The sequence below is a fragment of the Antechinus flavipes genome, chromosome 6, assembly GCF_016432865.1.
Source record: "Antechinus flavipes isolate AdamAnt ecotype Samford, QLD, Australia chromosome 6, AdamAnt_v2, whole genome shotgun sequence".
NCBI lineage: Eukaryota > Metazoa > Chordata > Mammalia > Dasyuromorphia > Dasyuridae > Antechinus > Antechinus flavipes.
In genome coordinates this window covers 222,356,212-222,380,650 of record NC_067403.1, presented here as the reverse complement: position 1 = coordinate 222,380,650, position 24,439 = coordinate 222,356,212, and positions in this window count along the sequence as shown.

The following is a 24,439-nucleotide window of genomic DNA, read 5'->3' as shown; positions in this document are numbered from 1 at the left end:
AGCCTTTGAGTAGTTTTCCTTCACCCATCCCCCACTTTTGGATTGTTTTCTTTTGCTTTAGATCTATAAAGCAAAAAATACCTCCGGGTGACTCACTCTCCAGAGGATCAGCAGTGTCTCTTGGCTCTGAGGCATCCTACCTCAAAGAGTGGGGATTTGTCCAGGTTGCCTTGTGAAACAATATTCTCTCATTACTAGAGACATTAAAACAGACAGTGGGTACCTAATGGGGGTAACAAGGAGGGGATCAGGAATGTAGGTAAGTGTTGGGCGAGAAGAGCTCAGAGATCTAGTACTTGGACACACAATTATTTTGTGTCTCCTTTTTCATCTTAAAATGAAGAAAGTGGATCAAATGGCTTCTATGATCCACCCCTTCCAGTTCCAAATTGATAATACTATGCTCTCTGTCTAAAAAGAGAAGCACTGAAGGCAGTAGAAGACGATGGATAGAATGCTGGACCAGAGATTAGGAAAACCTATCTTCAAACCTTGCCTCTAACTTATTGTGTGCCTTTCAGCAGAGTCATTTAATTTCTCTTTGTATGTTTCTTCAGCTATAAAATGGAGATAACAATAACTTTAATACTAACCTCACAGGGTAAGGTAATATATGTAAAATGCTTTGCAAACATTAAAGCATTACTAAAAATATGTCTTTGTTGTTTTTAACAATAATCACCATCAAAATAATTTGATGGGCTCATCTCCAAGTCTCCCACCTCTTAGCTATGAGATCTTGGGGTGTCATCTAATCTCTAAGTAAAAAGGGGATAAAAACACCTGCACAATCTATTTTAAAAAACTTTTTAAGGATCAAATGGTGTAATGTTCTATAGATACACTTTGGTAAAATATCATATGACTGTACATTGTTGCAAGCTGCTTTAAAATATGACTTCTTATAGCAATTTGAGGATACTTGATTTTTCACTAGACTCCTTCTCAAATGACTTAATGCAAAATGGAGATAGCTTAGGATTCTCCAAGGATATGACAACATAATGCAGCCTTGGGTAATTTTACCAGTTGAATACAAGAAATATTTTTTTTGTTTGAATTAAACACAGGCAAAAAAATGAACATTTCTATATAAACATCAGAACTCAAAAAAGAAGATTGTATATGAAACCATCAGTCTCCATTAAAAATAAAAATAAACATCTCATAAATTACGCTTTTGACTTCTTGATAGAAAGATGGTGGAACATTTGAGTGTAGATTAATATGTTTCTTGTCATTTCATGAATTTGCTTTGCTTAACTATACATGTTTATAACAAGGTTTTGTTTTTCTTGCTTTCTTGGTGAGGGAAAGGAGAGGGGGAAGAGAGAGGACAGACTTTTGTTGATTTAAAAAAAGTTAATTTAAACTAAAAATCCTAGGATTCTCTGAAATAGTCTCTATTATTTCTTAAGGAATATTTTTCTATAATGAAATGTTTCTCTCTTTATGTGTAACTCTCCTTTATCCACTTCAGATAAGAGTAACTTTCACTTTATGGCTACTTCTCCCCTTCTTCCACTATATTTATATGCTCTTCTCAAACATCTCAACTACAAGAGATTACATTTTGCCCTTTCTCCCTTATTTCTTCCCTAATGCATCTCTTTTTCCTCATAAAACCTTTAGAATAGAACTGATCCATATGAAGTCCTCTTTTTTTTCATTTAATTCCTTTATTCCCTTTGAAGATATTTAAGTTCTGAAGGGAGACTTGGTTTTTCTGCTATTAAAATGTTAATACTAGAGGCAGCTAGATGATGCAGTGGATAGAGTGCCAACCCTGAAGTCAGGAAGAACCTGCGTTCAAATCCAGCCTCAGACACTTAATACTTTCTAGCTAGGTGATCCTGGGCAAGTCACTTAACCCCAATTGCCTCAACAACAAATGTTAATGCTGCAACATCAGTCTCTTCCAATTGCTCAAATTAATTTGTTCTTCTAAATTTTTCTAGATAATCATCCTGTTTGTATTTGAAAGATCCTATTCAGCATCAGTTCTTCATCAGAAATTCTTTAAGTCCTTTAATTCTATTAAAAACCCATATTTCCTCCACAGGATTATACTGGGCTTTGGAGGATAAACTATTCTTGGCTACAAGCCCAAATCTTCTGCCCTTCTTAACATTGAATTCCAAGCTCTCCTCTGATTTTAAGTAGAGGCTACTAAGTCTTATTTACTGTTTACTGTGATTCTCTTTTCCCTAAATGCTTGTAACATTTTTTTCTTTGACATGGAGATCTGAATTTTGACTCTGATATTCTTGAGGCTTTTCCTTCTGAGGTTTCTTTTAGAAAGTGATCAATGGATTCTTCCTATCCTTACTTTGCCCTCTGGTTCTCATACAACTGGACAGTTTTTATTTATGACTTCATGAAATATATATCCTGACCTTTTTTAAATCATGGTTTCAGAGGAGTCTAATGATGCTTAGATTATCTCTCCTTGATTTGTTTTCCGGGTTAATCATTTCTGAGAGAAAATACATTCATTTAAATTTTTTTTCAATCTTTTGATTTTATTCTGGGATTTCTTTTTGTTTCATTTAGTCATTGATTTTTGTTTGGTCTCTTCTAATTTTTAGAATGTTTGTGTCTTGGATACAGTTTATTATTTTCTGTTCTGAAATTCACATTCTCTTGCCAGTTTTTCCTCCAGATAAATTTTCTTGCCTCATTTCTTTTAAGATATCCATGTAGCCTTCTGAAAAATCATTTTTTCCCCTTTTAACTCTGTTTGAAGTTAATTTTTCCTACATTGAATTTGGAATAATCTCAGGATTTACAATAATTCTTAATAGTGATTTTTATCTTGATTTGTATGCTCATCTTTCTAGCCTTAGTGGGATTTGTCCTAAGGACAGGCTCTACTTGTTACTGTTCTTTTGGGTCAAGTGGTCAATCCCAACTGGCCTCAGCATGGGTCACTTAGGTACATGACCTGATCTTTATCTCCATAGATTAGGCTCCCCTAAATCTTTGAGGTTCAAAGCATTAGATCTTCAGAGCACCTTATGTCATTTCAGGATAAACTGCTAAAGACCTAGTGGCCCTAGAGAGTCTCAGTCTGAGCACTAATGAATCTAAATATGTCTATAGCTTGTTGCCTCTCTTAATGGCTTCTAACTTTATTCCTCTGGAGGAATTTCTTATGGAAGCCCTCTACTCTTGCTGCCTCTGGAAAAAGAGCCCTTCAGACTTTTATGTATCCCTGTCTATTTCTGTCTACACTAGAAGGCTTCTGGCTTGTTTGCCTTCATCTGTACTAAGCAATATGGAACCAGGCTGTAGAGAGATATTGGGAAAATTTGAACAGAGAAATAAAAAGGTTATATTTAAACATTTTTAAAAGGCACTAGGTTGTGAAGGATAATATGTAGGACACAATGAAAATTGGAAATGGGCAGAAACTAGGCATTGACTCACACTTAACACTGTACACCAACATAAGGTCAAAATGGGTTCATGACCTAGGCATAAAGAATGAGATTATAAATAAATTGGAAGAGCATAGGATAGTTTACCTCTCAGACCTGTGGAAGAAGGAGGATTTTATGACCAAAGAAGAACTAGAGATCACTATTGACTACAAAATAGAAAACTTTGATTATATCAAATTGAAAAGGTTTTGTACAAACAAAACAAATGCAGACAAGATTAGAAGGGAAACAATAAACTGGGAAAACATTTTTACAATCAAAGGTTCTGATAAAGACCTCATTTCCAAAATATAGAGAGAACTGACTCTAATTTATAAGAAATCAAACCATTCTCCAATTGATAAATGGTCAGAGGATATGAACAGACAATTCTCAGACGAAGAAATTGAAACTATTTATAGACATATGAAAATATGCTCCAAATCATTATTAATCAGAGAAATGCAAACTAAGACAACTCTGAGATACCACTACACACCTGTCAGATTGGCTAGAGTGACAGGGAAAGATAATGCGGAATGTTGGAGGGGATGTGGGAAAACGGGGACACTGATACATTGTTGGTGGAATCGTGAACATATCCAGCCATTCTGGAGAACAATTTGGAACTATGCTCAAAAAGTTATCAAACTGTGCATACTCTTTGATCCAGCAGTGTTTCTACTGGGCTTATACCCCAAAGAGATACTAAAAAAGGGAAAGGGACCTGTATGTGCCAAAATGTTTGTGACAGCCCTGCTTGTAGTAGCTAAAAGCTGGAAAATGAATGGATGCCCATCAATTGGAGAATGGTTGAGTAAATTGTGATATATGAATGTTATGGAATATTATTGTTCTGTAAGGAATGACTAGCAGGATGAATACAGAGAGGACTGGCGAGACTTACATGGACTGATGCTGAGTGAAATGAGCAGAACCAGGAGATCATTATATACCTTAACAATGATACTGTTTGAGGATGTATTCTGATGGAAGTGGATTTCTTTGACAAAGAGACCTAACTCAGTTTCAATAGATCAAAGATGGACAGAAACAGCTACACCCAAAGAAACAACACTGGGAAATGAATGTAAACTGCTTGCATTTTTGTTTTTCTTCCCGGGTTATTTCTACCTTCTGAATCCAATTCTCCCTGTGCAACAAGAGAACTGTTCGGTTCTGCACACATATATTGTATCTAGGATATACTGTAACCTATTCAACATGTAAAGGACTGCTTGCCATCTGGGGGAGGGGGTAGAGGGAGGGAGGGGAAAAATCAAAACAGAAGTGAGTACAATGGATAATGCTGTAAAAAATTACCCTGGCATGGGTTCTATCAATAAAAAGTTATTTAAAAAGAGAGAGAGAGAATTGGAAATGGCATCTATCATTATAAAATGACCTGCTAGGAAAAAAAAAAAACTTAGCATAGATGTAACACTCATCATTCTAACTATTTCTAAATTGTCTTCCCTTTTGTTGTTCCCTGTGGTAGAGAATACTTAGCTATATCATTCAAAGGTTTTTTTTTTCATAAATAAAGCTATTTGGAATAGGGGTGGATACTCCTTAAGTGTTGATTTATGTCTGTCAATCCAGTAAACTCAGCAGCATGATACAACATAAAACTAACCCAGACTGGAAGTTAGGAGACTTATGTTCTTGTTCTTATTGTTACTAACTCACTCTGTGACCAGTAGGTAAGAAATAACTTCTCTTGGCTTTCATCACAAGACTCCTTTTTATTTATATTTCAAACTTATGTGCAAAAAAAAAGATAATACCCTTTAAGTTTGACTTATAATTGAGTTTTATAAAATTGGACCCACTCTGATTTTTGCTAGAACACATTTAAAAGTTCAAGACAAATTTTGAATTATTCTCTTCCATTCTTACTATTTTTAAAATACTTTGAGATCTCAGTGAAGTTCAACATGCTTAAATCCTAGTTTCTGTCAGTCATGTACTAATGCTAGAATAATTCCAACTGGAGCAAGGGCTGAGCACAACAAACTCACATGCCTCTAGTGGCCTGAATTCTCATTCCTCAATTTACTTTTCAGAAAATACTTTATACTAGTTTATCCTTGGCTGATTCCTGTTTGTTCTTCTATTATTCCTACCTAACTAGGTCTCAGTTCTCTGACCTGTATTTCAACTGACCTTTGGGATGACAAGTCCATATTACTCTCCTTGTTTAACCATAGTCTAGGCTTCTGAACTAATTTTTTTTGTCCCTGCTCCTGGTTCTCAAGCTGTGCTTTTCCTACCAAGGATAGCAAATAGTTGTTAAGGTCTCCTAACAATATTTCTGGCCATTAACCTTGAATGGAGGTGGGGAAGGGAGAGGATGATAGAACTTTCTGATAGGTATTCATTGTTCAAAAAAAAAATCTTCAGACTCATAGCTTTTCTTTTGAGACATGGCAGGTTCAGGGTCATTAACCCAATATCATGGATGTGCATGGAGTATAGGTCCCAATATTCCTAATATTCCCAGGGAGGATGAACAACAGAAATACTTATACCCTACCCATATTTATGTCCAATATGTTTAGAAAAGTCCTCTGTAGAAAGAGGAAAAAGAGAGAAAATGATAAAAATGGTAGCTGGCAAGCAAAGGACAGGTGCAGAGACATGGAGAAAAGAAGTCATGGAATTCTAGATATGAATGAGATGTTAAAGGTCATCTTGTCCCCCCTCCTCATTTTATGAGGCTTATAAAAGTTAAATTTGCCCACGTTTACATGGATAGGAAATAACAGAACTGAGATTTGAACTCATGTATCCTGACCCTAAATCTATTGCTCTGGAGAAAAGTAATTTGGCTCCTCATTCTTTGATTGGCAGGCTAGTTTTTGAATGGCTTGGTGGAAATATTAGGACTTGTGCCAAAATAAAGCTGACTCAAAGCAGGAAGATCAGGAGAGGCAGGGGAGAAAAGAAATCATCATTATTTGGATGAGGAGGGGGGGCGGGAAAGGGGAGGAAAAGAGAAAGGAAGAGGGAGAAGGAGGGAAAAAGAGAGAGAGAGACAGACACAGAGAGACAGAGAGAGACAGAGACAGACAGCCAGACAGACAGAGACAGAGAGACAGAGAGAGACAGAGAGAGAGACAGAGACAGAGAGAAACAGAGACAAAAACAGAGAGAGACAGAGAGAGAGGGCAGGAGGGAAAGGGAGGGGAGGAAGGAGAGAAAGGGGAAAACTTCTGGTCAGTCAAGACTTGACAGCAAGGGTAAAAAAAAAAAAACCAAGAAACAAAAACCCAAACCCATAACTGACTGAATGACACAGGACTCTCTCTGAAATCCAGAGTTAGCATCATTGCCTCAAGGTTTCCTGGGTTCATCTGTTTCACTGGGCACATTTGCTCTGACTCTTTCAACTTCAAAGTCATAAATGAGTTTCTCTTAGACTCCCAGGCCACAGGGTCACCATAGTTACTCAGTCTGTCCCCAGGACCCTATGAGCAAAGCTTACTGTAGGCTCTGTCCCTTGAGGGAGGAGCCTGGTATAAATATATAAATAGTAGGCAGACCAATGCTATTTTCTGAAGGATCCCCTCTGGGCCAGGAGATGTCTGTGAATTAGTCATAACTTGGACTCACTTAACTTTCTGATCATAAAGATAAAGCCATTTTTGTTTAGTACCACAATATTGAGCCTCTACCTTAAAGTATAGACACATATGCCCCTGGAATAGGCTGTCTATATGGGCTGCTCCCAAATATAGGCTACCCCCCAAAAAATGAGATCTCTTTGAAAGGAAAACAATTGAGGTAGATACGGCTAATTACACAAAATTGCCATATTGAGATAGATGTATGTGAAAGTATTTTTGTTTTACATTTCTTCCATTTCAAACAAAGATGTTTTATTCATTTCTGTCATCATGACTCTTCATCTTTGCCACTTTCGTTGTCAGTCTCATCTTTCCCATCTTCCCACGATGTTGTCTTCACGACCATCCATTGCAACTGAAAGGCGGAATTGTTTGAAGCCGCAGATGATAGATTCAAGAGCTCTTCCTTCCCACACAGTTAAATTCTAGAAGCATAGCAGATCCCTTGACAGCTTCTTAATTTTTCTGCCTAGACTTTGGTACTAAGAGGGTAATTAATAAGCCAAACTCAGAATTTATACAAGCCAGGATTCAGTGGGGGGAGTTGGGGAGAGGATGACCTACATTTATATTAATATGGTAGATTTAGAATTTATCCAGCAATTTAAAGTTTTGCAAAATAAGTTGTATTTATTTCTTATCTCCCACTTCTATATCTCTGTACAAGCTATCCTCCCAAGTCTAGAATATATTTCCTCCTTACCTTCTATCCCTTAGAATCTCTATTTTGTGTCTGGGGCACACAAAGGTAAATAGGATACCACCATTGTCCTTTAAGGTTTATATATATATATATATATATATATATATATATATATATGTATATATATATATATATATATATATATAACACTTATATACACACACATATATGTATATATATATATACATATATATATATATACACACACATTATATGGTCCTATATATATATATACATATACATATATATTGGACCAAACTCTATTAAGTGTTTTGTGGTAGGAGTGCAAAAGGAGGAAAGAGAATGAGAAGAATGGTTCATTTATGACCATGGGGGTAGACCCCACAACTGCCCCTCTTCCTCCCAAAAAATTATGTAATAAGATTTATTTTAAAAACCCATAATCTCTGACCTAATAATTCGATTATTAGAAAAATATTACTATAAGATGAAGAAACAAAAAGAGTAATCTATTAAAAGGTTTTTGCATTTGTATCTGCTCAATGATTTTGCAATTATTTTTGAGAAAAAAAAAGATGGAAAGCAACTTAAATGTTTAAAAATGAGAGATTTAGTTTAACATTAACATAATGGAATAGTAATATGTGCTAGAAGGAAAGAAATGTGGGATTCCTCAGATGATTGAATATTAAATTATCATCCTATGAGCTTGTACTCTGAATATGACTGCTTTTGTCTGATCTTGGAAAATAAGTAAGGATAAGCTTCATTAGTACCCAGCTGAGAGATCACCTAGAAATAGTGAGAGGCAATGAGATTTCTCTATGAAATAATGCAAAATGAAGAAAAAAGTAGAACTACAAGAATATACTAACTTAAGAAAAAATGTGAAACTATAAGAAGAAAATACACACTAACTGAAGAAAAAAGCAGAACTACAAGAATAAAATACACACTAAGTGAAGAAAAAAGTAGAACTACAAGAATATCAGATACATACTAGCTACTTTCTTGGAAAGAAGAAAGTAAATAAGAATGAATGGGTAAAAATTCCTGATGGAAACTTAGAGGCAGAATCTGGGAAATTATTTTTAATGTGTGTAATTATGGTAAATGTAAGTAGTTAAAAAGTAGGTTGGATTAATGCTGGACATTAATTTTGTTGGAAATAAAATAGTCAGAGATTTGGTAATATTCATTACATTCATAACTTCTAGCTTATCCAATATTCATAGGATCAGAGATAAATTCCACTAATTTACAAAAGAAGAAACAAAATCCCCAAGAGATTGTGTCCAAAGTAAAAGAAAAAAAAAAACCAAATAGTATAACTAAGGTCCAAACCTAGACCTTCTGACCTCAAACCAGCACTCTTACATATTTACTGTATGGCTTTGAGACCTTCAGGCTTTGAAGAAGATTTCCTTTAAATGTCCCTAGCTCCCTCCAAAGTATACTTCATTTGGGTGCCATCTCCTACATGATACCTTGCCCAATTTCTCCAATTAAGAATGCCCTTCCTCTTTTGAAATTACTTTGAGCTTCTTTATACACACTCTGAATTTATTTATCTGTGTAGTTATTGTAGCCCCCAGGAGAATGCAAGTTAGGGACTACTTAGTTTTTGTCTTCATACCCCCAGCACCTAGCCTCGTGCCAGAATATTGTAAGTATGTAATAAATGTTAAGTTAAATTAAATTGAGTTGAAAAGGAATGCCCTTAAACAGCTAACCTTCTCTGAAAATCTGGTTGCTTCCAGTCCTCACCATCCACTGAAAAAAAAAAAATGCATCCAACTTCCATATCTATTCCTGGGAAAGTCTGACATCAATCACTTTAGCTCTGGGTGAAAACAGCTCCATAGCAAGGAAGACATTTACAGCTTCCACATGATCAGGCTGCCTTATAGCAATTCCTATGGAACAGGGCTTAGTGACTGGAGAGTATTTCCTCTCATCAGGCTCCCGGCAGATGGCATTTGTTCAACACTCCAGCTCTGCCCGCTCAATCCTTTACATTTCCATCCACAGAGGAACTTCTGGGACCACAGAATGGTTCTGAGTGATGACTTTATAGCTTCCAGCAGGTCGCGTCTCAAGAGCTTTCCAATTAAATGTGATCATTTGTCTTTCCATTCCAAGACACATTTTAGGGAAAATGCCCAATCCATTTGAATGTTCATTGGCTCATCCTCCTCAGGAAATGTGCCTTCAGCCTAGCTGATGTATGAGAGCTCATATCCAACAATCATAACTCAAAAAAGAACACTCCATGAAACATAGCTACATGAATTACAGGAAGAATGGGAACCAAAATACCAAAGGAAACCAATTTTGTTCTTTCACTTCATTAGCTTGGATACAGTTGTCGATCGTCTCATGGAATGGTAGATCCTTAGAAGTCCAACTTCTTATTTCAAAAGATGAGGAAACTCAGGCTTGTTTAATGTCACAGCCAGGATTAGAATGCAGATCTTTGGGATTCCTCAAGCCCCTAAATATCAAATTATCATTCTATGACCATGTCACTCTGAATATGACCGCATTTGTCTGATCTTGGATGATAGGTTAGGATAAGATTGGTTAATACCTAAATGAAAGACCACCTAGAAATAATGAGAGGCAATGAGAGAGAGATAAATCAAGATGAAGGGGGAGGAGAGAGAGAGAGAGAGAGAGATACTAGATAGAAATATTGAACTCAGGATTGGAAGACCTGGGTTGAAATCCATTTATTAGCTGTGCTGTGTAACCATATATGTTTCTTTAATTCCTCTGTGCCTCAGTTTCCTCAAATACTAACTGGACTCAATGTTCCTCCCTAATCTAGCTTCGTGTTATTATTTTTTTCACTTGTTTTCAGTGTGAAGAATTTGAAAATAGTTTGTGTTGTATATTTGCCTTGGAGTTTCATTACATACATTTAATATCGAATCAACTGCTCACTCTCTTGATAGGATGGCATTGGTGGAAGAAAAATATAAATTTAAACACTCTCTCTGAAATCATTGCATAAGCATTTAGAAAACCCATGGGAGATGAGGAACAGAAACCATGACTTCCTTGGTCTTAGGAACTCAAATCTTCATTTTAGCCTTCCATGATATCTAGCTAATTCTTCTTTCTAAACTCTGGGACCCCATTTTAGTTGGCATCACATAATTTCCTCTTAATTATACCTTTAATGTTTCTTTATACCTCAGTTTCCTGATCTGTAAAACGAAATAAATCTTGAAGATCAGATAAAATGATACTTTAAAGCAGAGATTCTTATTTTTTTCCCGTCGTGGATTTCTTTAAAACCTTTGACGTCATGAAATTTTTTGACTACTTCTTAGAATAATGTTTTTAAATGTGTAGAAAATATCATTATAAATAAAACTAATAATATTGAAATACAGTTATCAGAATTGTAAAACAAAACAAAGTTCACAGACCTCAGATTGAGAATCCGTGTTTTAAAGTATTTTGCAATCATCAACACATCTTATAAAAATATTATTATTATGTTAAGCATTTTGTCTTTGTCAGGCCCCATTACAATAACATGTTCAGTTCTGGGAACAATGTCCTGGACAAGACATTGATGGGCTGAAGAGATTCGGAAGAGAGTGATCAACATGGTGAGAAGTCTGAAGATTATGTCACTTGAGGATAGATTAAGAGAACTAGAGATGGTTAGCCTGAGGAAAAGGAGATTGATGGAATATAAATGGAAAGAAAATGGACAGTAGACTTGGTCAGTTTGGCCCCAGGAAATAGCACTAAAAGCAAGCGGTGGGAATTACAGAGAGTAAGATTTAGGTTAACTGTAAAGAAGAACTTCCTTGTAATTAGAGGCTCCTAAGCATGGAATGAACTGCCTTAATAAGTAGTGAGCTCTCCATCACTGCAGATAACCTGTTGTTGTAGCTGTTATAGAAAGGAGCTGTTCAGCTCCAGTTTAGAATAAATGATCTCCAAGTTTCCTTCCAATTTGAGATTCTATTATTTTTGTGTAAGTCTTTTCACAGTGGTTGTATTATAACCTTTGTAAGGTCTGAAACTGCTTTGTAATTTTTTTTTCTGTCCAGCACAGGTTTTTCAGAAGGTGATTAATAAATGTACAAGTCAGACATCATGGGTCACAACGTAGTTCCTTCTACTAGGAAAGCTGAAGCTAGAGGATGTCTCAAGCTTTGGAGTTTGGGGTTGTAGTAAATTAAGATGATCATGTTTTTGAGTAGAGAACTGCCAGTTTGTCTAAGGATGGGTGAGCTCATTCAGATAAGAAAATGGCGCAGGTCAAAAATCTCATGGAAGTAGATCTGTGAGTGGCAAATGCACTTCCAGCCTGGCAAGATAAGGGTACCAAGTTAAACAAATAAATTGATAAATGAATGAATAGATGATGGATGGATGGAAGGATGGTGAATGAATGAATGAATGAATGAGCTTATCAACTGGTCATTCCAGGCACTTAACTCGGATAATTATCAGCCCAACTTAAAACCCAAGACCACAAGAGGAACCCACAGAATAAATAGGGAGTATGCTACTTCTGCTCTGGAATACAGACAACATAGCACCATGATTTCTACTAGACAGAGCAGTGAAGCAGTTTCTAGACCCAGACCTGATACCAACTTGCTGTATGTATAAACTTGGGCAAGTCACTTCTTTCTGGCCTTCAGTTTCCTCAGCTGTCAAATCAGAAATTAGATGTAATGATCTTTAAGGTCTCTTTCTGGTTCCAGCATGCTGTGGAAAGAGAACGCCCATAAAAGCATCCTCACACACACATACACTCACACACACACTCACACACACTTTTTTTTTCAGATTTTGTGCTCAATTTAACTGTGTAAAAATATAACTGATAAGCTTAAAATGTTCAGGATGCTGGCTCTTCCCCCTCCCCTTTGTTACAGATTCATTACAAGAAGCTGTGTTCCCAATGAGGAAATCTCCGTGGCACCAGCCAGTGACTGACTCACATTCAGCTGCTCTTTGGCTGAAGCCTGAATGTATTCCATAGTATGTGGTTTTTCCTAGTGACTCAGCATAGTAGGCCCTTTTTAATTTCTCTCTCACTCTCGAGCCAAGAAACTCTCCCACCTCTCTCTGCCGTATGCTACCCAAAGAGCAGTTTGTATCATCGGCTGGGCGAGAACTAAGTTTAAATTGGAGCTGGAGCCTTATAAGGCTATTAACACTTCCATGCAGGTCGGACGTCATAATAGCAAATGAAGATTGAGTGCCAATAATAGATTTCCTCAGACTTTTTTTTGCACATTCCTCAGGGCCATCTGAGGGGAACTGAGCAACATGGCAGCCCCTGAAATATTCCACTTCTCCATAGAGGAAAGGGATGTTTCCATAGGCAGGCAAACAACCAAACATCCTGTAGCAGTTTTATTCTCACTCTGATTCTCTGAGCAGAGTGGAGTTCTCCAGGTACTTTCATAGACACTAGAGTTGGGAGGCAGTGGAGGGACATTAAAATGGAGTTCTGCAGCAAGAATCAGGAGAATTGAGTTCAAATCTCAGTTGGTCACAAACTCTTGCATTACCCTGAACAAATCCCTTGAGGGAATGGAGGAATAGATGAGGTGAAAAACAAAGTATTGATTAAACATCTAGGAGGTGAGAGGTACTGTACTAAACATTTTACCAACAACTCTGAGAGATAGGTATGAATATGATTCCCATTTTACAGATTAGGAGACTCAGCTGAAATGTCTTGTCCAAGGTCACATAGCCAGTGAATGTCTGAGGCTGGATTTGAACTCAGTTCTTCCTGATTCTAGTGCTTTATCCCTATTTAAATATGTAATGAAGCATCAGATCACAGATTTACCTTGAGGTCACAGATCCATCTCCCTCATTTGCCATGTAAGGTATTAAACCCCAGAAAGGTTAAGGACAACTAGTTAGTACCTTACATGGCAAATGAAGGCACTGACTGGACTCTGACACATACCTGTTCTCAGCTCTCACTGTGTCCTCCTTATATGTTCTTGGTTTGGGGGTAGAGGAGACAGGGAGGGAGCTCCATTTCTTTATCTGAAGAATAATGACTATGTACATTAATGAATAAGTGAGTTCTTATTAAACTCCTGTTGTATGCAGGTGCCGTGCTAGTTGCTGGCAATATTTGTTCCCTGTGGTCTCTAAAATACCTGACAACAGCAATTATGTAGTCATTACAGGGGGGAAAACCTACCATGTTCCATGACCATTTTTCATGTGACAGAGACTTAGATGAGTCATAGATTCCGAGCTGGAAGGGAAATTAGAGGTCATTTAGTCCAACTCCCCTCATTTTACAGAGAAGAAAATTGAGGCCCAGAAAGCAAAGAGATTGTCCATAAATGATAAAATTCTGAGATTTAAGTTCAGGTTATTTGACTTTAGATATTTGTTGGGTGAAAATTTTTGAAGCAGCTCAATCAGGCAACAAACATTAAGCATTTACCATGCGTCAGGCACTGTGCTAAATGCTAGGGATGCAAATACAAGCAAAATAAAGCATCTCTGCTTTGTAGCTTTCGTTTTCATGGAAGAAGACAAGATGTAGAAGGAGCATAAAAAGGCACAGTAGTGGGGAGGGGAAGAAGAAGAAGGTACCAGACAGCTTTCAGGTGTGAAAGAGAAGTCCAGAGGCCAGCCTGGTGAGAAAGAAAGCCCAAGCTTCTCCTTAAATGGAGGTTCTGGAGGAGCCATCCAGTAAAAGCAAAATGTGGATTCCAAGGTTCAAGGGGTCAAACAGGATGAGGAGGTGGGGCATGATGGAGCCTAGTGGAGATATTTTCATTCCCACTCTTTGGCAACAACTGAAATTTCTAACTTATTCAAATTTCTCAAAACCTTTCTAGATGTTTGGAGGGAATTGTCTATCAATCAAATCATGCTATTTAAGAAAAGAACACTGCTCCTATACCATCTCAGTTTTCAGGGTCAATGGAAATGATCAGTTTAGTTCTTCCTTAACAGGAAGAGGATTATTAGCTCTTCTTTCTCCATTTCACTTCATTGTAGAGGGGAGCAATTGATGTTTCTGAAGAGAGTGAGTAGCTGAGGATCAGCAAGAGGGAAAGAGAGAGAGGGAGGAAGAGAAGGAAGAAAGAAGGGACAGAGGGAGGGAAGGAAGGAGAAAAAGAAAGAGAGAGTAGGAAGAGAAGAGGAGAGGAGAGGAGAGAAGAGGAGAGGAGAGGAGAGAGAGGAGAGGAGAGGAGAGGAGAGGAGAGGAGAGGAGAGGGAGAAACAGACACAGATACAGAAAGAGAAAGGAGAGAGGGAAGAAAGAAGGAAAAGGAAAGAGATAGGGAAAGGGAAAAGGAGGAGGAACGAAGAAAAGGAAGGAAAGAGAGTAAAGAAGTAAGACAGAATGGAAGGAAGGAAAAGGAAAGAGGGAAGGAGGGAAGGAATGAAGGAAAGAAGGAAGGAAGGAAGAAAGGGAGAGGAGGAAAAGAGGGAGAAAAGGAGGGAGGGAGGGAGGGAGGGAAAAAGAAAGAAAGGAAAGAAGGAAGAAAAAGCATTTAAATGCTTACTGTATGTAAAACAATGTGCTAACTGCTGAGAATACACAGAGAAAATTATCAGAAGTCCCTTCTTTTAAGAAGTTCACATTCTAATGTGAGATAACATATCCATATCCACATCCATTACAAGTCAGATAGAAAGGCCCAGGGGTCCCTAGGGAAGAGTATGAAGGAAGTGGTTAAGCATCTCCTTTGCTGTCATTTCTGCGAATAAAGCTTCCTTAGTTTCCGGTGGTGAATCATTTGCCAGCATCAAGGTGGGGCAGTGGACAGGATGCCAGATCTGGAGTCAGGAAGACTTGAGTTCCAATCACAGGTCCTCTCTGTGTGATCTCAGACAAGTCATTTAATCTGTTTCCCTCAATAGTAAAAATGAGGATCCCCGAAGATTGTCGTGAAGACCCGAGAAGGTGATCATTGTAAAGGACTCGGCACAAGGTGCCCAGCACATGATGGGAGCTACGTAAATGTTGGCCAGCTATCAGCATCCAGGTCTTTGGCGTGGAGAGTTTGCTCGTATGAATCCTCCAGAGGTGTGATTGCCTTGTCATGGCAGTTGGGCAATTGACGGTTTGCACCTTCATAAGCAGTCAAGAGAACCTGTACCAAAATTGGTATCCCACCCTAGGTTTCCGGGCTCCAAATCCCTCCTTCTTTATCCAGCACAGAGACGTACTCTTCCTCCTTCCAGCAATGTGAGTTTGAGGACATGGTGGCTTCTTAGCAGACCAACAATAATACAGCGGGTATGGTAGTTAGCGTGAAGTAGAATTCTTATTTATACTCTAGGAACCATGCTGGGCTTAAATTAGCCCCTGAAAGTATAAAGGCTTCACGAAAACACAATCTACTCTGCTTAAGTAACATAAGCTAACATTTATCTAACTACAGGCAGCAGTGTTTAGAAAACAGGGTGAAACTACAATGAATATCCCATCAGTTCTTGCCCAACCCCCTCCAATGGAGGGGAAGGGGGTAGAACTTCCCTTACTCAGGAGCATCCAGGACACTTAAAAAAAATTTAAATTGAAGTTATCTGCCCACATGTCCCATATTATCTTCCCATATGTCCCAACTACAGTTTAAGGGATAGGAGCATGTTCCAAAGTCAGCTGGATACTGTGGAAAGAAGGCAAGCATTGGAGATTAGGACATCTGGGTTCTAGTTAAACCTCTGCCCTTTACTGGTGATGTGTCCTTGAAGGTGGTACTTCCCCATCTTCTAGACCTCAATTTCACTTTGGTGAAATAAGTGATTAAGTCTAGAATAGGACTTTATTCCTTGAAGTAATCCTTATATTCAATAAACTCCAATAACTCTCCATCACCTCCATGATTAAAAAAAAAACCAATAACCCTCAATCAATATCCCTCATAACTTAGGCTCCCTCAACCCTACCCCATACATCTTTCCAATCTTCTTACACTTTACTATCCACCAAATGTTCTTTGATCCAGTCACGCTGGCGTCCTGGCTGTGATTTGAGCAAGGCACTCTATCACTCATCTCTGGGTATTTTCTCTGTCTCCTATCCTCTCCCTTTTCATCTCCATCTCCTAGCTTCCCTGGATTCTTCCAAGTCCCAGTGGGCCACTTTCTTCCGCATGCCTTTTTCAGTCTCTCTTAACTCTTAGCACCTTCTCTCTGACCTCATTAAGTTTTAGAATGTCTACTAGCACAAATCACTAAGTCCTGTAGAGTTCCCCGGGGCACTGAGATTTAGTGACTTACCCAGGAACACATAGAAGGTAACTGTCAGAGAGAGGATATGGACTACAAATGCAGCTCTAATGCCATATTGCCTTTCATTGGACTGACAGCATGTAGGCAAGGGGATTGAGATTCCAAAGCCTGGAACTCGAGAGTTTGAGCTCTAAGAGACTATTTTTCCCTCCCTCATAATCCCAAAAGTGAAAATTTTAGACTATCGCGATCTTTGAGCCAAAAGGAAGACTTGAGTCATGTCTAGAGTTTTAAAAGAGAACACACACCCTGTTAGAGAGCAGTCTGAAATGGAGAAGAAGAGTGAGGAAATGCCAAGATTTGAGAGGAAAGATGCTTTTATTCTCTCTCTTATCTGCCCAGAGCCCAATCTGATATTTGGTTCATAGTAGGCTAAGTTATGGATGGATGGATGAATGGATGGATGGATGAGTAGATGCATGATTGGATGAACAGATGAATGGATGGATGAGTGAGGGGGTGAATGGATGGATAGATGGCTAGATGGCTGGATGGCTGGATAAGTGGATGGTGGATATATGATTGGATGGACAGATGAATGGATGAATGGGTAGGTGGATGGATGGATGGATGGATAGGTGTATGGATAAATGGGTGGATAGATGGATGGGTGGATGGGTGAGGATGGATAGATCCATCTATCTAGATGAGTTAGTAGATGGATGAATGGTGAATGGGTAGATGAATGGAAGGGTGGGTAGGGTAGATGAGTGAATGGATGGATGAATGGATGGATGGATGGATGGATGGATGGATTCATGTTTGCAACAACTCTGTGAGTTTTTTCCATGATTCATTGAATCTCTGAGAGGTATAGAAACTTACCTAACGTTACACAGCCATGTAGTAAGGAAATGTAAAAGTCACAAGTCCTATGTAACACAGTTTGGTCTGGCCCCCCTCTCTCGGGATCAGCATCCCTCAAGGTTACAAGATACCTTCTCTTGCACCAAGGCCTCACAAACTGAGTTCCCCCAATTTAAGGACTCAGTGACTAGCACCCTATTTTCATTTAACTACTTAACACTGAATAGCTTGTACAAAGAGACATTTACTTCACAGATATCATTAAAACAAACCTATAAATATTTCCCTCCATACCTCTCAGGCGTAATCTGCCTTACAGCACTATGGCCTTAGGTCCAGACAAGCAGCTGCCTTCATGAGCATGGTGTCTTCTTAGCAAACTGAGGGCATCTGTGCATTTGCCAGACCCCTTTACACCAAAAATAGTTTTACCTCTGACCCCTCAGGATTCTTAGGTTTCGTTTTCTGGGGGAACCATATGTATAAGATGAACAACTGCAATGTATAATGGAACGAATGCTTCTCTCTATATACAAATGTACCTGGAACCACAGACAAACTAGATTCTGCCCAATCCTTCATCTCCCTCATTTCTGCAAAACCAAAAAACCCACTGTGATTTGTGTTCATCGTTTCAAGTCCAGCAGTGGCCAAGTAGGTGGGTGGCAGAGTTCCAGGTCCTACAGATGGCAGGATTTCAGCTGCCGGAATATTAAAGACCTTTTCCTATTTTGATTCCCTCCCTCCCTGGACTTTGTTGGCAAAACATCGACAGAATTGTTATAATAATGGAAGTCCATCATCCATCAACAGTACTCATCCATCAACCTCAGGCCTATCTCCAGAAAACAAATTCAAGGGATCAGTCCACAGTCAAATTTTTGCCAGTTGGGCCCTTCTGCCATGAAAGTTTCAGCAGCAGTGCATACAAGAAACAGGAAGCGACAGCCAGCCTATAGCTGAGCCAGTTCCATAACTCCACTTGGCAGGAAGAATTCTCTGTCCATGGTTGAGAGAGGCTTCTTGATAACCACACTGATCTTCTATGTGTCTGAAGTTGACTGATCGTTTGAAAATAGGGACCTGATTTCCTCTACCGATTCAAGTCACTGAAGTTAAATGATTTTCCCAGAAGCATAACAACCATGGTTGTTGTTAGTATGTGTCAGAGGCAGGAGTGGAACCCAAATCTTATAGCTCTGATGATGCTATATCTACTATTCCATTCTGCCTTTGTTTGCCCCCTTCAGAGTAGTTCTGGTGGGAATTGCCCATCTCTTCCCAACAATGATACAGCTGCCCCAGCAGATGTTTGATGAATGGAAAGGATGCTAATGGAGGCTGAGGAGCTCAACAAATCCAGACTTTGTTACTCTGCTATTTTTGTGATTTTGAGCAAGTTATATCTTCAGTTCTTTGGCCTTCACTTGCCTTTTATGTAAAATAAAGGGATTAGACCAGTCCTTTTCAACTTTAAAATCTATGATACTATGATAAGCGTCTATGAGTCCATGAACAGAACCTTCAGAACCCATTTAGAAAACACAGGAAAAATCTTTGGAGTTTCAGTTGGTTTGGGGATGAAAATGTTATTTCCTAGCCTGATCTTCCATGCTTTCCCTTTCCCCTAGGCAAGTGGAATTAAATGACCTGCCCAAGTTGAAGCCATATTTGAATGCTTCCTGACTCCAGGATCCTGTCCTTTATCCACCGAATCACTTAGCTACCCTTTCTTTATGCTTTTCAACACTCCCACAAACTGAGTTCTCCCCATTTTAGGGACTCAATGACTAGCACGCTAGTTCCATTATGCTCCACATGTGGGAGCAGCTTTGGGACTATCCTTCAAAGTCAAACCCATCCTTTATTCTCAAAGGATAACAATAGTGACCCTTGAGAATATTCAAGTGATCATGCCACAGGCTCTAAAAGAAACCTCCCAAGAGCTTCTGAAAATGCTATTTTCCAGCCTGATCCTCCATGTTTTTTAACCAGACTTGCTTTCAAGTTTGGGAACAGCTTCGGGACTAACCTTGAAAGCCAAACCTACCCTCTAAGGGTAAAGATTTACCACCCTTGAGAATCTCCCAAAAATCACACCTCCGATTCATCAAGAAATTTCCAAACGGTTCTAGGCAGTAGCATCAATGTTTGAAATAAATGTGCAGTTTCCTAAAGGAGGCTACTTGGAAAAAGACAGGTAGAAGTTTGGATACTTTTGTTCATCCAACAGTCACACTGTTCCATACCCCAGCTTCCCTTAGGGGCAGGAAAGCAAATGCTTCTCTGTGGTGACTCAGCCCTTCTGCTCCCCTCAACACTCAAGGGAATGTCAAGTGTGTCCTTGTATTCAACCTTTCCTTGAGGTTGTGTTTATATTGGGCAGCGCTAGCAAAATCTCTCTTCCTTTACGCTTGAGTTGTCCTAGTACCTCCCACCCTCTCGACTGTGGCAGTTCGGGGCATAATGGCATCCCAACCAACTATCTTTGTTCAACTTCCCACCCACACACATCCCAGGCTTTGAAACCGCCACCTTGGGATAGTGACCTCCACGGGATGTCTTTACCTCCCAAGAAAACGAGGGGATTTAAATTGCCTTGGCTTAAAATATACACCTCTTTGTGTCAGCAGGGAGTAGGTGGGGGCTCCATCCCAGGAGAAACTAGAATAAAGTGGAGACTGTTGGAGAAGGAGCACTGGATTTGAGATCAGGAGACGGGTTCAAATCTTGAATCTGTCACATAGGAATTGAGTAATCCTGAGCGAGTCAATCCACTCCTTTGCATCTCAATAAATATAAAAGGAGGGGACTGAACTTCATGACCATCTTTCTAGTTCTGAAATTATAGAGAGATCTTTTTGGACCAGCAGTCCAATATTCATTTTTTCCAATTAGTTTTTTTTATTAAGGCTTTTTATTTTGAAAACATATGCATGGATAATTTTTCAAAACTGACCCTTACAAAACCTTGCATTCCAAATTTTCTCCTCCTTCCCTCCACCCCCTCCCCTAAATGGCAAGTAATCCAATATATATTAAACATGTTAAAATATTTGTTTAATCCAACATATGTATACATTTTATACTTGGACAGTCTAATATTCAACCATTATTTAGGAGGCAGGAAGGAAACATCATTGTGCTAGATTTGGAAGCAGAAGATAGAATCACAGATCCACAAAACTTAGTTGAAAGGGGACATCTAGTCCAACCTATTTCCGATGTAGAGTCTTGGACCTAAGTTCAAAGACTGACTATGCCATTTACTGCATATATGACTTTGAAAAAGTTGTTTTACTTTTCTATGCCTCAGTTTCCCTACCTGTAATAAGGAGATTACACTAGATCAAATGTTTCTTAAACTAGCATCTATGAATTTTTCAAAAATAGTTTGATAACTCAGTATAATTGAGTTTCTTTTATTTTATTTTTACATTTATATTTATTTAATTACTATTATATGTATGTAATTAAAAAAAATTCTGAGGAGAAGTCCTTAAATTTCCCCAGAGATTTATGATGCAAAAAAGAGTTAAAAATCCATGAAATACTGGTGGCCTAAAATTCTGAGGAGAAGTCCTTAAATTTCCCCAGAGATTTATGATGCAAAAAAGAGTTAAAATCCATGAAATACTGGTGGCCTGATGTCCCTTCTGACCTTGAAATGAGACATGAATTTATTGGGCTGCCTCCTGAATGGAGTGAATGTTTAGGCAGAGTTATCAGCCGTGATCATCCTCTATGTCCAGAACATGATTTCTGCCATGATGGCGGCCCTTTAAAGAATGTTATCTCGTGCTGGTCTTTCTGTCTAAAGGATAGATGATGAAGAAGAAGTTTATATCCACTTCCAAGCTGACTTCCCAAGCATCTCCTCCCCCAACTTTCACATGACTCTTTCTGGTTTTCCATGAATGATGCTTGCCTTTTTATCCCTAGCATCCTAACCTTCCATTCACTCCTTGTTTCTGTTTTTGTTGCCCATTGGGCATAGTCAGGCTACAATACATTCTCAAGGTATGTACTCTCCTGGTTCACCCAGAACTAAATGTCTGATTTTCAGTTTTCCATCCCTAATGGAGATTTCTTCTTCCTTATGAGAGAAGTGTGGTATCCCCTCCCTAGCCTTAAATGACCATTACTTAGTGATATTGGTAACACTCCATAGAGTGTTATGATTGTGATTTGAAAAGTCAAACCTATGTCCTCAACTTATATGCCAGGGAGATTGAACATTATTTCCATAGAATAACTCCTTAGAGACCTTCCAAACATGTGTGAATCTTAATTGGGCTATCTGGGATTCAGGACCCCTTTCACATTAGCTCAGATAATTAAAACCACTAGTAACCATAGTCATCTAGCCCCAAGAAAGGACCTGAGGAAATATCCCATTAGATAGGAAAGTTCAGTGGGAGGAAGGAGATCATGAAAAAGGTCAGTGTCTGGGAAGGATGTTGGGAAAGGAAGTCTTAATAAGTACCAAAGTAGAAAACACTGGGCAATCTGGAGGCTGAAGACTGGATGACCCACTAAAAATATGCCAGATTTAGAGGCAAAAAACCTAGATTCAAATCTCATCTTTGATCTCAGACCGTTTTTTAATCTCTCTGGACCTTTGTCTCTGGGGGGCCTTGCATTCAGGATAAAAAGAATAATGAGAAGATCAAGATCCTACATGCAGGATGGATTGAAAAAAGAAAAATTAGAAGACAAATTAAGAGAAGTTATGAGGGAGTAACAAGCTGAACTAAGATAGTGGCAGTGGAAATAGAAAGGAATCCATTAGGTTCAATGACTTAACATTCTGTCAATGGGCACTTACAAGGTCAGAAGGGACATCAGATGGACTTGATGACTTCTGAAGACTGTTGAAAGGCTGACACCAAATATTATGGATTTGGGTGTCTAAACAGCTGATGGAAGAAATCTAGAAAAAATTCCACTTCTCTAATGGATAACAATAGTCCATAAATGTCTTAGAACTCTATTCTGTAAGATAGCAAATGGATGCTTATGAAAAAAAATTTTTTTCTGGCATTTTGAAAATAAAATGGCTTCCATTCCTGACTGTTGGAGGCAAAAACCCTATGTTTAAACTTCTTGCTCTGCTGGCTTCTCAATTGGCAAATTATGGCTAACTAGTGTCCTTGAACTCCAGTAAAGAAGAATGGAAGACCTTCCTTTCCCACCTTGAACCTCACAAAGCACTTTTCTTGCACCTCCCTGATGCACTTATCATTTATTACTGGGCATTATAGTCATTTGTGAATGTGTCATTCTCTCCCTGGGTGATCTTATTTACTCCCATGGCTTCAATTATCACCTCTGCATAGATGTCTCTCTAGTCTCTTGCTCCACCCTCACTCCAGAGCTGCAGTCATAAGTTTTATTTTGTTTCCTTTATTACAGGATGGCTCTACCTGGGATATCCCACTAACATTTCAGAACCAGCATATCCCCATATTTCCCTCAGAAAAAAACCAACAATAACAACCTACTACTCTCTCTAATTTCTCTATTGATAATGGTGTTACTATTATTTCCTGGGTACCCACGGTGATATTTCAGAGACTCACAAAATTTTAAGAAGTGAGAAGAACCTTAGTAGCCATATAGTTCAGACCATACGCACTACAAATATGTCTTACAAATAGTTATTTAACTTCTACTCAGACTCCCAGTAAGGAAGAATCCACCATCTCTCAAATGTGTCCTGAGACAAGAATTAGAATTAATAATTAAATGAATAAGAGTGTATTAAGAACTTAACATGTGCTTAATAAATAAGCTAAGCACATATAATTAGTATGTTAAGCACAATAACTTTTGTGCTAAACACTAAGGAATACAGATAAAAAAAAGTCATTTCCTGCCCTCAAAGAGCTTACATTATAATGGAAAAATCATACACATCAAGGGAGTGGTGACCAGAGAGAAGATCTGGGAAGTCACAGAAATTATAAAGACAATGACTGAATGCTGAAAGATTTTTTCCAGAAGCAATGATAGTGGTGATTTAATTATAGTTCTTAGCACAAGAGGTGAAAAAAGGGTGCAGAAAGGCTACTTGTGCAGTTGTAAGGCAGAAAATGAACAGAATAAATATGAGGAAGTGTGGTCCAGGGAGTAGGCAAAACTGGGTGGCTTAGAGTTCCCCTAATGAAGTCTCTGGTGGTTCAGTTTGAAGGATGAACCACTAATAGCAGTAGTATGGAGGAAAAGAAATCATCTATCGTAGATATGCCATTTGGGCCATATAAAGTAGCCTTATCATCACAGATTTGCCTAGATCAGAGAGAATGACTCCTTCATTCCCTAATTACTAGGAAAGGCACCAATCAATCAATTATTCATCTGATAAATATTTATTAAGTGCCTATTATATTCTGGGCCCCAAGTTTACCTACTGAACATGACACTCAAAAAGAAAGTAAACTGTAGGTCAGTGTTCACACATATCAAAGAAGTTTCTTGGAAAGTACTGAGTTCCATTAAGTAATTAGACATTGACCTTCTGAGGGGTTTTGAACAGACTAGACCTGGGCATGCTTGCTAGTTCTTGGTAAAACTGATAGGAAGGTCTGAGTATATGATGATAAGTCTTGGTTTGGCAAAGATTGGTAAATTGGTAAATTGGTAAATCT